Raw genomic sequence first — 14,530 nt, 5'->3', positions numbered from 1 at the left:
TAAAATCTTTAAAAAAAAAAAAGTATATACTTGATGAGAAGCTGAGTAATATATGGAATTGTTGAGTTACTATATTGTACAACTGAAATTAATATAATACTGTATATTAACTATAGTGGAATTAAAATTTTTTAAAAAGGGGCGCCTGGGGGATGCTGGGTGGCTCAGTCGGTTAAGCCGCTGCCTTGGGTTTGGGTCATGGTTCCAGGGTCCTGGAATTGAGTCCCACATTGGGCTCATTGTTCAGCAGGGAGCCTGCTTCTCTCTCCACCTCTGCCTGCCCCTCACCCGCTTGTGCTCACACTCTCTCTTTCTCTCTGACAAATAAACAAACAAAATATTTTTTAAAAAAGGGGGACACCTGGGTGGCTCAGTCGGTTAAGCAGCTGCCTTCAGCTCCAGTTGTAATACCAGGGTCCTTGGATCCAACCTGCTGCTGAGCAGGGAGTCTGCTTCTCCCTCTCACTCTCCCCTGGTGCTCTCACTCACAAATAAATAAATAAAATCTTTTAAAATTTTTAATTTAATTTAATTAAAAAAAGAAAAACCCTAGGATTCCAAGGGCAAAAGCATGTGTGCACCAGCAATTAAAATCCCTATTCTTACAAAACTAAGAATCATGTTGATGGGAAGCAAAAACTATTTTAGTAGGTCATTAGGTATAATCCTGGGAAGTCACTTCTTTGACTAGTATGTGAAAAGGACAATATTCTATATACATCTCTGGGTCATGACACCACATTTACAAGGTTCCCAGTTGGTACCACAATTGAGCTTTCACTAAACTATTCCAACATTGTGTCAGATCAGCTGCTCTGGGATGAGGAATTTCATGATAAGACAGTGAATCCCACTGGCATTATTCTTTCTCTATGGACTGATTGATCTGAGGCAATAGAACATGATTTATATCATGCCTATATAGAACACGGTCAGCTAATCTATGATGGTAGTAGAAGAAGGCCATGAAAAAAAGAAATTCAAATATAAAATTAAAAAAGACTAGTTGCTATACCCTTCGCAATGTATTTGGACCAATCCAATCAGACAGCATGTCACACACTGTGTTGAGAATATATGATATCCTATCTTGAAATTAGAGTTGGCCAAAGCTGCTAGAAAATTAGTCAACCAGCAGTAGAAGCAACCTGGTAAATCTCAGGGAGGAAAGGTCCACGGAACTGACGCCAGGTATAGCTTTCACTCTTGTCATCATTTGAACTTTATTTCCAAGCTCACTGAGGAACTGTTGATATCTTCAGAGAAGAACATAACATTCATTATATTATTAAAAGTCTTCAGTTGAGTATCATTAACTACACATATTTTTGTTTCAATAACAGTCTCTCCTAAACTCTTTGGTTAACACCTGCCAATCTTACTCCCAGAAAGCAGTATAAAACCTGACCTTAGGCTATCTCTCTCCTTCCAGCCTAAGCAGGCAATGGAACACTGCCTGAAGTTATATGCCCCAAAAGTTTTCCTCTTCTTCAGCATTCTTCCCTGTGTCTGATGAGAGGGGCTATAATACTGTAGCATTTCATTTCTGGCTCATACCTGAACAGATTTCAGAGTCATCTATAACTTTTTAACACATAAGGAATTCTCCATTAAAATGCTTATGTGAGTACAGGAAAGGTGAGCAATGTAGCAAGTACTAACAGGTTAGTGTTATCACAGAGACAACTGAAATCCTTTTTTTAAAGCTCCTTTAACTTCTTCCACGACAAAATTTCTTTGGTTTGTCACTTCCCCTTTCTTGTTGCCTCTTATCAGTTAAATGACCATTGCATTCATTGTTTTGACTCTATTCTTTCTCCCTCATTCCAACTGATGATTATTTCTACTTTAGTGTGTATCAGCAGTTGATATTCACAAAATCCAAAGTAATTCAGAATGTTGCCCACCTTTATCTTATACTCCTCCTCTCTACTATCGTCACTATTCTTCTAAATTTTTCAAGAGATATTTTTGATCAACCCAACAAATATGAAAATCTCTTCCTGCTGTGCAATCCACTCAATTAATTAAAAATGTTCCTAATTTTGATAAGCAAGTAAAAACTACATGGTATAGTGGATATAATGGGAATTTTAAATTTTACAACTATGACCATGTTATTGTTAGCCTACACAGAATAAGGAATTGTTTCTAACATCCAACACTTACCATCATTGTGTGGTCTATAAAATGGATAAATACGACAACTACATCTTCAACCAAGTCAGTGATTAAAAAAAAAAAAATCCTTGTAAGAAAACCAACAAGTAGATAGAGAAAGTTCAGTAACCAATTCAAGGGAATACAATTCAACAAACACATGTTAAACAACATCCTAAACAACAGAAAATTTGAGAGATATAAGGAGAAATAAGGTCCATTTAGGTAAGATGGAAAAACCAAACAAATTATGAAAAGGCTGTTTTTTGAGCATTTAGGTAAGTTCCTGGTCCAAACTTGATGCTTAATAACTATTTCCTATACATTCTTATATATCAAGATAGGCTATTAGTCTTAAAACTTAAAGGATCATCAGAATCACCCAAAGGACTAATTAGAAGACAAACTGCTGAGCCTTACCTCTAGAAATTCTGATTGATTAGGGTGGAAGTGAAGCACAGTAATGTGCATTTCTAACAAGCTACCAGTCAAGAACAGTACTCTAGACAAGGATTTCTCAAAGTAGCACTATTGACATTGAACACTGACATTGTGGGCTGAAAAATTCTTTGTTGTGGAGAACTACAATATCCCTGGTCTCTATCCACTGGGTGCCAGTATCGCACACACCCTGGCACAAGATATTGTACCTATGGGACATTTCCTCCTGATATTGAACCAGTGCTCTCTATCAACCAGGTTACTTTTCTGGCTAGTTTATTAAACTAAAAGACCTAGTTACTTCTACTGACACTGTGATCTAGATTTTAACAGTACAGTATGTAATATTTCTCAAGTTATCCTGTTAGATGAAACAGAAAAATATGGTTTGAATAATACAAAAATTAAGACTTTGTTATTTATTTAACTATTGGATCCAAGGGTTTTGATTAATAGAATTTAGCACAGAGACAGGCCTCTCAAACGTATATTATTTTGAGTTACTTTTTCCTAGACTGGATGTCAAAGAGTCTCCATTTCTTACACCACCAATCAAATGGCGGTAACTACCTAGAGTGTCACTTTAAGAAGGATTCCAGAGGTGTTTATAGACAAAACAGGAAAGAATACTGAGCTCACTTGAGAATGTCTCCTATGGACAATGAAAAAGGAAATAATGCCATGGTCTAGTCGGCTGTTCATTACTGTTCCAACCTGTATTCCTCTTCTAGACATTGATCATATCTAATTTTTTGCAAGAGTTCTTTTGAACATTTTTTTTAAACTCTGCAGTATAAACCCAACTAGTTATAGCATTTCTTCTCTCTATAACATATTCTATAATTTCTTCTTGAACAAATTCTTCTAATTCAGAATTATAGTATATTAGGTCCTATTGTCATTTTCCATTATCTTTTGAACATATATAGTTAAGAAAAATTAAATTTTACAACATCTCCTAGCCTTTACTTAAAGAGAGTTCTAACAAATATGCAGGCACTTGGGAGTCTCTTTCTCCTTTAGACCAAGACTGTTCCATGATCTCCTTAAGAACACAAAATCTATTCCTCTCTGTAATTAGTTAGTCTGTGGAATACTTGCATTATTACACTTCTATGCATCTCTTATTTTATTCTTGTTTACCTGTTCTTCACTATCCTTTGACCAGATTGATCAAATCTGTAGGTTCTACCACCCTCTAACTAGTATGTTTCTTTTGAACAATGAAGAAAATAAGCAAAAGTAAGTTATAAAAGAGACATAATTAAAGAGATTCATTCAGTAATTGTGTTGTCTTCAATATGCCAAAAACTACAATTATTTTTAATGAAAAATTCTCACAGAATAAAAATAACTAAAGTAGAGGAAAATAAGGTATAAAAAGTCTTTTTTCCAATCTAATAAAATTTCCAAATTCTTACATTTCGAAAACAGTGTACAAAATTGGGTGTAGTCAGATCTTAAACAATGAGTTTCAACACAAATCAATGTAGGTAATAAAACAACCTCAAAGATGAGTCACTGAATTTGGATTACCAAGTATTTTAAATACAATTACTTTGGGTGGAGAAAAGGAAATAATTTATTCAAAACTGCCAAATCTTTATATTAATTTGTCACTACCTTTAATATGCAGCTAAAATACAAATAAAGGTTATCAAATAATTAGTAGTAATATGATTAACAGAAAAATTACTCCAGAAGATTAAAGATTCTCATTTATACTTTGGAAATAATAATTGCAAGTTAGTTGGAGTATTGGTATTACAGTCAAATATTTTGATAAGCATTTTTGTAAGGTCAAGCTTTCCATTAAAAATTAAATAACAAATTATTAACAAAACAGATATATGTATAGTTGTTATGTGCAAAACACACATTTTAGATTTGATAGTCATTCCTAACACATACTGATTTTCCAATGATGACATGGGAATCTTTACTTACCCTATTTCTGATTGATCAATACTATTGCTTATCATGCTGCTAAATGGTAAATACAACAACTAGGGGAAAAAAGTATCACTGACATCTAGGAATAGTGTTCACATTCCATCAGAAAAACCTTTATGGGGTTCCTGGATGGCTCAATGGGTCAAGCCTCTGCCTTCAGCTCAGGTCATAATCTCAGAGTCCTGGATCGAGTCCTGCATCAGGCTTTCTGCTCAGCAGAGACACTGCTTCCCTCTCTCTTTCTGCCTGCCTCTCTGCCTATTTGTGATCTCTGTCAATTAAATAAATAAAATCCTTAAAAAAGAAAAAGATTTGTGATCTCTGTCAATTAAATAAACAAAATCCTTAAAAAATCCTAAAAAAAAAAAAAAAGAAAGAAAGAAAACACCCTCACCCTTTATATCGGAGATGTTTGGAAGTTCTAAGTTACAATATGAAGACAAAAAGTCTAGGGATAATATATCATTCTAGTGAGGCATACAGAACCTCTACAAACAAGGAAGATTAGACAGCTAGTTTGTCAGATTTACTTATGAGAGAAAAGACAAAAATATTACAAATACAATATTTAAAACATGATATTTAAATACAAAATTTAAAATATGTAAGGTCATGTGCCTAATTATATTCTCGATTCAATTCTCAATTTCTAGTTTACAAAAAGAAAATCTTTAAAACAATATTTAAGAAGTTGATTGTGTGTTTTTCGGTCAAGATGGCGGAGAAGTAGCAGGCTGAGACTACTTCAGCTAGCCGGAGATCAGCTAGATAGCTTATCTAAAGATTGCAAACATCTGAAAATCCATCGGCAGATCGAAGACAAGAAGAACAGCAATTCTGGAGACAGAAAAACAACCACTTTCTGAAAGGTGTTTTCTTTTCTTTAATTTTTTTCTTTTCTTTTTTTTTTTTTCTTTCTTCCTTTTTGAACCTCTTTTTATCCCCTTTCTCCCCCCTCAGGATTTTGGATCTCTTCTAATTTGGTTAAAGCATATTTTCCAGGGGTTGTTGCCAACCTTTTAGTATTTTACTTGCCCCTTCATATACCCTTATCTGGACAAAATGACAAGACGGAAAAATTCAACACAAAAAAAAGAACAAGAGGCAGTACCGAAGGCTAGGGACCTAATCAATAGAGACATTGGTAATATGTCAGATCTAGAGTTCAGAATGACAATTCTCAAGGTTCTAGCCGGGCTCGAAAAAGGCATGGAAGATATTAGAGAAACCCTCTTGGGAGATATAAAAGCCCTTTCTGGAGAAATAAAAGAACTAAAATCTAACCAAGTTGAAATCAAAAAAGCTATTAATGAGGTGCAATCAAAAATGGAGGCTCTCACTGCTAGGATAAATGAGGCAGAAGAAAGAATTAATGATATAGAAGACCAAATGACAGAGAATAAAGAAGCTGAGCAAAAGAGGGACAAACAGCTACTGGACCATGAGGGGAGAATTCGAGAGATAAGTGACACCATAAGACGAAACAACATTAGAATAATTGGGATTCCAGAAGAAGAAGAAAGTGAGAGGGGAGCAGAAGGTATACTGGAGAAAATTTTGGGGAAAATTTCCCCAATATGGCAAAGGGAACGAGCATCAAAATTCAGGAGGTTCAGAGGACGCCCCTCAAAATCAATAAGAATAGGCCCACACCCCGTCGCCTAATAGTAAAATTTACAAGTCTCAGTGACAAAGAGAAAATCCTGAAAGCAGCCCGCGAAAAGAAGTCTGTAACATACAATGGTAAAAATATTAGATTGGCAGCTGACTTATCCACAGAGACCTGGCAGGCCAGAAAGAGCTGGCATGATACTTTCAGAGCACTAAACGAGAAAAACATGCAGCCCAGAATACTATATCCAGCTAGGCTATCATTGAAAATAGAAGGAGATTAAAAGATTCCAGGACAAACAAAAACTGAAAGAATTTGCAAACACCAAAACAGCTCTACAGGAAATATTGAAAGGGGTCCTCTAAGCAAAGAGAGAGCCTACAAGTGGTAGATCAGAAAGGAACAGAGACCATATACAGTAACAGTCACCTTACAGGCAATACAATGGCACTAAATTCATATCTCTCAATAGTTACCCTGAATGTTAATGGGCTAAATGCCCCGTCAAAAGACACAGGGTATCAGAATGGATAAAAAACCAAAACCCATCTATTTGTTGCCTCCAAGAAACTCATTTTAAGCCCGAAGACACCTCCAGATTTAAAGTGAGGGGGTGGAAAAGAATTTACCATGCTAATGGACATAGGAAGAAAGCAGGAGTGGCAATCCTTTTATCAGATCAATTAGCCAAAGACTATAATAAGAGATGAGGAAGGACACTATATCATAATCAAAGGGTCTGTCCAACAAGAAGATTTAACAATTTTAAATATCTATGCCCCAACGTGGGAGCAGCCAACTATATAAACCAATTAATATCAAAATCAAAGAAACACATCAACAATAATACAATAAGAGTAGGGGACTTTAACACTCCCCTCACTGAAATGGACAGATCATCCAAGCAAAAGATCAGCAAGGAAATAAAGGCCTTAAACGACACACTGGACCAGATGGACATCACAGATATATTCAGAATATTTCATCCCCAAGCAACAGAATACACATTCTTCTCTAGTGCACATGGAACATTCTCCAGAATAGATCACATCCTTGGTCCTAAATCAGGACTCAACCAGTATCAAAAGATTGGGATCATTCCTTGCACATTTTCAGACCACAATGCTCTAAAGCTAGAACTCAACCACAAAAGGAAGTTTGGAAAGAACCCAAATACATGGAGACTAAACAGTATCCTTCTAAAGAATGAATGGGTCAACCGGGAAATTAGGGAAGAATTGAAAAAAATCATGGAAAAAAATGATAATGACAATACAACGGTTCAAAATCTGTGGGACACAACAAAGGCAGTCCTGAGAGGAAAATATATAGCAGTACAAGCCTTTCTCAAGAATCAAGAAAGGTCTCAGGTACACAACCTAACCCTACACCTAAAGGAGCTGGAGAAAGAACAAGAAAGAAACCCTAAGCCCAGCAGGAGAAGAGAAATCATAAAGATCAGAGCAGAAATCAATGAAATAGAAACCAAAAAAAACAATAGAACAAATCAACGAAACTAGGAGCTGGTTCTTTGAAAGAATTAATAAAATTGATAAATCCCTGGCCCGACTTATCAAAAAGAAAAGAGAAAGGACCCAAATAAATAAAATCATGAATGAAAGAGGAGAGATCACAACTAACACCAAAGAAATACAAACTATTATCAGAACATACTATGGGCAACTCTACGCCAATAAATTTGACAATCTGGAAGAAATGGATGCATTCCTAGAAACATATAAACTACCACAACTGAACCAGGAAGAAACAGAAAGCCTGAACAGACCCATAACCAGTAAGGAGATTGAAACAGTCATTAAAAATCTCCAAACAAACAAAAGCCCAGGGCCAGACAGCTTCCCGGGGGAATTCTACCAAACATTTAAAGAAGAACTAATTCCTATTCTCCTGAAACTGTTCCAAAAAATAAAAATGGAAGGAAAACTTCCAAACTCATTTTATGAAGCCAGCATCACCTTGATCCCAAAACCAGACAAGGATCCCACCAAAAAAGAGAGCTATAGACCAATATCCTTGATGAACACAGATGCGAAAATAATCAACAAAATACTAGCCAATAGGATTCAACAGTACATTAAAAGGATTATTCACCACGACCAAGTGGGATTTATTCCAGGGCTGCAAGGTTGGTTCAACATCCGCAAATCAGTCAATGTGATACAACACATCAATAAAAGAAAGAACAAGAACCATATGATACTCTCAATTGAAGCTGAAAAAGCATTTGACAAAGTACAGCATCCCTTCCTGATCAAAACTCTTCAAAGTGTAGGGATAGAGGGCACATACCTCAATATCATCAAAGCCATCTATGAAAAACCCACCGCAAATATCATTCTCAATGGAGAAAAACTGAAAGCTTTTCCGCTAAGGTCAGGAACATGGCAGGGATGTCCATTATCACCACTGCTATTCAACATAGTACTAGAGGTCCTCGCCTCAGCAATCAGACAACAGAAGGAAATTAAAGGCATCCAAATCGGCAAAGAAGAAGTCAAATTATCACTCTTCGCAGATGATATGATACTATATGTGGAAAACCCAAAAGACTCCACTCCAAAACTGCTAGAACTTATACAGGAATTCAGTAAAGTGTCAGGATATAAAATCAATGCACAGAAATCAGTTGCATTTCTCTACACCAACAACAAGACAGAAGAAAGAGAAATTAAGGAGTCAATCCCATTTACAATTGCATCCAAAACCATAAGATACCTAGGAATAAACCTAACCAAAGAGACACAGAATCTATACTCAGAAAACTATAAAGTACTCATGAAAGAAATTGAGGAAGACACAAAGAAATGGAAAAATGTTCCATGCTCCTGGATTGAAAGAATAAATATTGTGAAAATGTCTATGCTACCTAAAGCAATCTACACATTTAATGCAATTCCTATCAAAGTACCATCCATCTTTTTCAAAGAAATGGAACAAATAATTCTAAAATTTATATGGAACCAGAAAAGACCTCCAATAGCCAAAGGGATATTGAAAAAGAAAGCCAACGTTGGTGGCATCACAATTCCGGACTTCAAGCTCTATTACAAAGCTGTCATCATCAAGACAGCATGATACTGGCACAAAAACAGACACAAAGATCAATGGAACAGAATAGAGAGCTCAGAAATAGACCCTCAACTCTACAGTCAACTAATCTTCGACAAAGCAGGAAAGAATGTCCAATGGAAAAAAGACAGCCTCTTCAATAAATGGTGCTGGGACAACTGGACAGCCACATGCAGAAAAATGAAATTGGATCATTTCCTTATACCACACACAAAAATAGACTCAAAATGGATGAAGGATCTCAATGTGCGAAAGGAATCCATCAAAATCCTTGAGGAGAACACAGGCAGCAACCTCTTCGACCTCCTCCGCAGCAACATCTTCCTTGGAACAACGCAAAAGGCAAGGGAAGCAAGGGAAAAAATGAACTATTGGGATTTCATCAAGATCAAAAGCTTTTGCACAGCAAAGGAAACAGTTAACAAAATCAAAAGACAACTGACAGAATGGGAGAAGATATTTGCAAACGACATATCAGATAAAGGACTAGTGTCCAGAATCTATAAAGAACTTAGCAAACTCAACACCCAGAGAACAAATAATCCAATCAAGAAATGGGCAGAGGACATGAGCAGACATTTCTACAAAGAAGACATCCAGATGGCCAACAGACACATGAAAAAGTGCTCCATATCACTCGGCATCAGGGAAATACAAATCAAAACCACAATGCGATATCACCTCACACCAGTCAGAATGGCTAAAATCAACAAGTCAGGAAATGACAGATGCTGGCGAGGATGCGGAGAATGGGGAACCCTCCTACACTGTTGGTGGGAATGTAAGCTGGTGCAGCCACTCTGGAAAGAGTATGGAGGTTCCTCAAAATGTTGAAAATAGAACTGCCCTATGACCCAGCAATTGCACTACTGGGTATTTACCCTAAAGATACAAACGTAGTGATCCAAAGGGGCACGTGCACCCGAATGTTTATAGCAGCAATGTCCACAATAGCCAAACTATGGAAAGAATCTAGATGGCCATCAACAGATGAATGGATCAAGAAGATGTGGTATCTATACACAAGGGAATACTATGCAGCCATCAAAAGAAATGAAATCTTGCCATTTGCGACAACATGGATGGAACTAGAGCGTATCATGCTTAGCGAAATAAGTCAAGCAGAGAAAGACAACTATCATATGATCTCCCTGATATGAGGAAGTGGTGATGCAACATGGGGGCTTAAGTGGGTAGGAGAAGAATCAATGAAACAAGATGGGATTGGGAGGGAGACAAACCATAAGTGACTCTTAATCTCACAAAACAAACTGAGGGTTGCTGGGGGGAGGGTGTTTGGGAGAAGGGGGTGGGATTATGGACATTGGGGAGGGTACGTGCTTGGGTGAGTGCTGTGAAGTGTGTAAACCTGGTGATTCACAGACCTGTACCCCTGGGGATAAAAATATATGTTTATAAAAAATTAAAAATTAAAAAAAAAAAAGTTGATTGTGTGATTTATGGATTATCCAAGGCTTTTCTTCCAAATATTAGTCAATTCATTGAAAGAGTAGAGCAAAATACAAATCATGTTTCTACCACTTTGAAATTCTGACACATAGCTAACACTATGGCAAAATAAATTATATATTGATTAAAATTAAACATAAAAGAAAAAATCCATACGAAAAAAAAAGATAATTTAACACTTATCTTGGAAATGAAAGGCTTTTCTAAACAGAATCCATCATTAAGGAGGAAAAAATTTGTTTAAAAAACAAAAATATATGTCAATTATACGTCAATAACAGAAACACCACTCAGACCCACACAAAAACACCCTTTATACATAAAAAGAAATACTCAAAAATAAAAAGACAATGGCTGGAAAAAATACTTTCAACAAATATAACAAAGGTTAGTATCTTAACTTACACAAAGACCTAAGATTGTGCCTAGAACTTTTATAGAACACAGGCAAAGAAACATGAATAATTAATCCACAAAAGAAGAAATTTAAATACAAAGAAACAAGCAAAAAAAACAAGTGAAAAAAATATGTATTTGGCTATCAAATTAGCAAAGATATATGAAAAGATGGCAATGATTTACTGAACTATGTGCACATAAATTATTAGAAAAATATAATCAACCATGAGGAAATGTATGAGGTAATATGTATCAATAGCTTTAAAAACTTTTTTTAACTTTGTTCAAGTTATTCTGTTTCTGGGCAACTACCTGAAGGAAAAAACCCTTTAAAATGTGGGAAATGCCCCCTTAATTACATTTGGTTTTTGTGATATTTATAATATTAAATTTATAAGAAACTACCTAAAAACTAAGAATGGGTAGATACAAAGAAAATGGCTAAGTAAGCAAAAGCAAATTCTGCTTACTGCATGTAAGGACATTGGAACCTTCAATAATCCACTTACCTTCTCTGTATTTCAATTTTTGTTTTTCCATTTCAAAGTGAGGATAATAGTACCCATCTCATAGAATTGTAAGATTATTTTACAAATTAATGTATGTAAAATAATTAGACAGTCTGGTAAATAGCACTATAAAATATATGCAGTCATTCAAAATTAAGAATACGGAAAAGGCTTACACTTGAATGCCAAGTGAAAAAGTAAGACAATAACATGGTGTATATCAACCAGTCAGCAAAAGGAACTGCACCAAAATGTCAGCAGGGAAAACAACAACAACAACAACAAACAAAAAACAAAAACAAGCAAGATTACCGAATAAGGAATTGGGTAGCATAAATTAAGAGTTTACTGTGCATTTAAACTATGCAAGCTATCTACTCTGGTATAAAATGAGAAGTTGTTTTAATTGACTAGAGCTAATTATTAGTTCTCTGGAGCTAATAATTGTTAACTATGCAACAGTCTAAACCGAAAGCTTTTCTTCCTGAAACACTTCTTACAGATTGCAACTTCTTAAAGACTATCACAGTGCTCCCAGCTGGCTGCCCTCCAAGTTTTCCAGCAAAACTCTAAGTGTAGAACCCTTGTCACTCACCCGCTTACAGCACAGATAATGTCTATTTTAGTTAGATTTGCAATATTAACAGACTTGGAATCAATAGTTCCTGAAGAGAGCCATCTATTTTATGGAAGCAAAAAGCTGTTTGTATTCTATTTATGGTAACTAATTTTCAAAGTTACTTTCTGTAAGTTTCAGTAACAACCAAAGGTCAAACATTGCTACGGGTTTTTTTATTAATAGAAGGGAAAAAAAAAAGCAAAAGAAAAGAAACCCAAGTAGCATTATAATGATAACAAAAGAAACCCCTTTTAGCTTCAAGATGTATAAACAAAAACAATTATATGTGAGGTCAGCAGATCCTGCCACTACAGACAAATCCTCCTTTAAGTCATTTACAAAGGTAATATATAAAGTGCACTTTGGCTTCATGAACTCTCACAGATAAGCATGTTTTAAGGAAAGAGGCAGAGAGAGAGGAGAAGTAGGGAAAAAACAGAGAGAAAGAGAGAGAGGTTGACTGATTCTTGTCTCTTGCCAAACAAGAAAGTGAAATAACATACACTCCACCAACAGACTATATAATAATACATATAGACAAAGATAGATGAGCTAGATGTAGTAACATGGAGTGGGGGAAAAGGTCCTTTCCTTTTAATGTTTTGTGTCCATTTGATGAATAACCAGAGTTTAGATTCTGAAAATGATAAAATCAAGTTTCTAACTGAATTATAAGAAAAACAGTAGTTGATACAGAAATAATGGATTGGCTCCTAATTCATGTGATTGGCCCATCAACTTAGTATCTGGCTTCAGATTCAAATTAGAAGCAAGATTTAGTCATGTAATCCACCCTGTATTGTTCCACTTTGGTGGCTCCTGTAGGATTTGTATCTAAAGGGAAAAGGTCAATAAACTTATTCAATATCAAGTTACCAGAGGTCTCCTCTTTAATAACTAAATCACAGAGTACACTCCTCCTTCCCCCCTACATACACACATCTACATCCAGCTCCTGAAAGAGCTGTTATAAAGTAGGCAGAATATTGGACCAGTGGCCACAGATCACCATTCACTACTCTCCATCCTGTGACGTTTATTAATGGGAAAAAGAATTAAGCTAATTTTTCCTATCTCTCTTTTTTGTAATGTATATGTGTCACTTCTAAAATCATACCCATTTAACTAATATCTAGGATCAGCATTCACTGAATAAAAGCTACATACATGCACACTAGTTTTAATGTTGTACACATGATGTTTTTAAAAGGCTGTCTAGCTCTATACTCATCTACTCACCAGGTATGAGTGATAAACATACCAGTTTCTTCACTTTAAAGTCAGTCATCCCTGAGAGCCACACAGTAAGCTGGTAAGAAAATTTCCACTTGAAAGTGTTTAAAAATTCACTTATAAGATCATAATAATACCTTTTGGAAGACTAAAAAAAATTTCAGTTAGTCAGCAACATCTTTACTTTATCAATTAACCACAGCATATTTTTGCTCCCAAGTCAACTTTTTTTTTAATTATCCAGGCTACCTTTCTCATTTTGGTGCTCCTGTTAGTTTATGCTTAAAAAATGTAAAGAATGCATCTCAATGCCATCTTAATGCCAACAGAAAACATCACAAAGAAAGTAAATCTCCAATAAGGATAATGATACTGTATTTCAAACACCAAACCAAAGCTGATTTAATTGTTTAGTGCACCTGTCTTCACTAGCATGCCCTTCCATAAATATGTATGGCCTAGTGTTAGCTACATGTACTAGCAAGCAGGGCCCTCAAAATGTTAATTATTCCATGGCAGACTAATAGGTTGCGTGTACAGCGTATACTATGTTATCTGGCTACAAGAACTACCCCCACACACATGCATACACACAAGATGACAATGGGAACAGCTGATGATTGAGCAGGAGGGCACAACTGTCCCAAATTGGGACATTTTCTAGGAACCAACACTTTGGGAGCAGGAAAGTCAAGTCAGAATCCTCGGTCTTTCTAAAAGATTTAGTCTTTCTAAAGTGACAAAGCTTTATCATGTATATCTTAAGAGCTGTTAGGAATCATATCTTCCAAATTTAGGAAGCCATTCTGCAGAGAAAGAGTAAGAGACGCCAAAAATAAAAGATAACAAGGGTCACAACTGCATATCACCTTCTACTTGCAGTTATTCCCAAAGCCCAGCTGTATCTTTGCCCTCATCATGCCTCAGTCATACTGAAATATGTATCAGGATACTTTTATGCTCTCCTTGAAGCTATTTGTTCTGGCTGTATAAATCCATATTGTTTCATTGGCTCATTCCCTCAATGGCTGACAGTACAATGAA

General features: G+C 35.8%; 1 protein-coding gene across 2 annotated transcripts in view; it reads right to left on the bottom strand.

Annotated features, from left to right (window-relative positions):
* MACROD2 (mono-ADP ribosylhydrolase 2) overlaps positions 1-14,530 on the bottom strand; it is a 1,974,291-nt gene that overhangs the window by 1,763,505 nt on the left and 196,256 nt on the right. The window lies entirely within an intron of this gene.

Source organism: Mustela lutreola, chromosome 9 (assembly GCF_030435805.1).
Source record: "Mustela lutreola isolate mMusLut2 chromosome 9, mMusLut2.pri, whole genome shotgun sequence".
NCBI classification, from domain to species: domain Eukaryota; kingdom Metazoa; phylum Chordata; class Mammalia; order Carnivora; family Mustelidae; genus Mustela; species Mustela lutreola.
The sequence above is the reverse complement of the archived record's forward strand: the minus strand, read 5'-3'. Positions and strand labels throughout refer to the sequence as shown.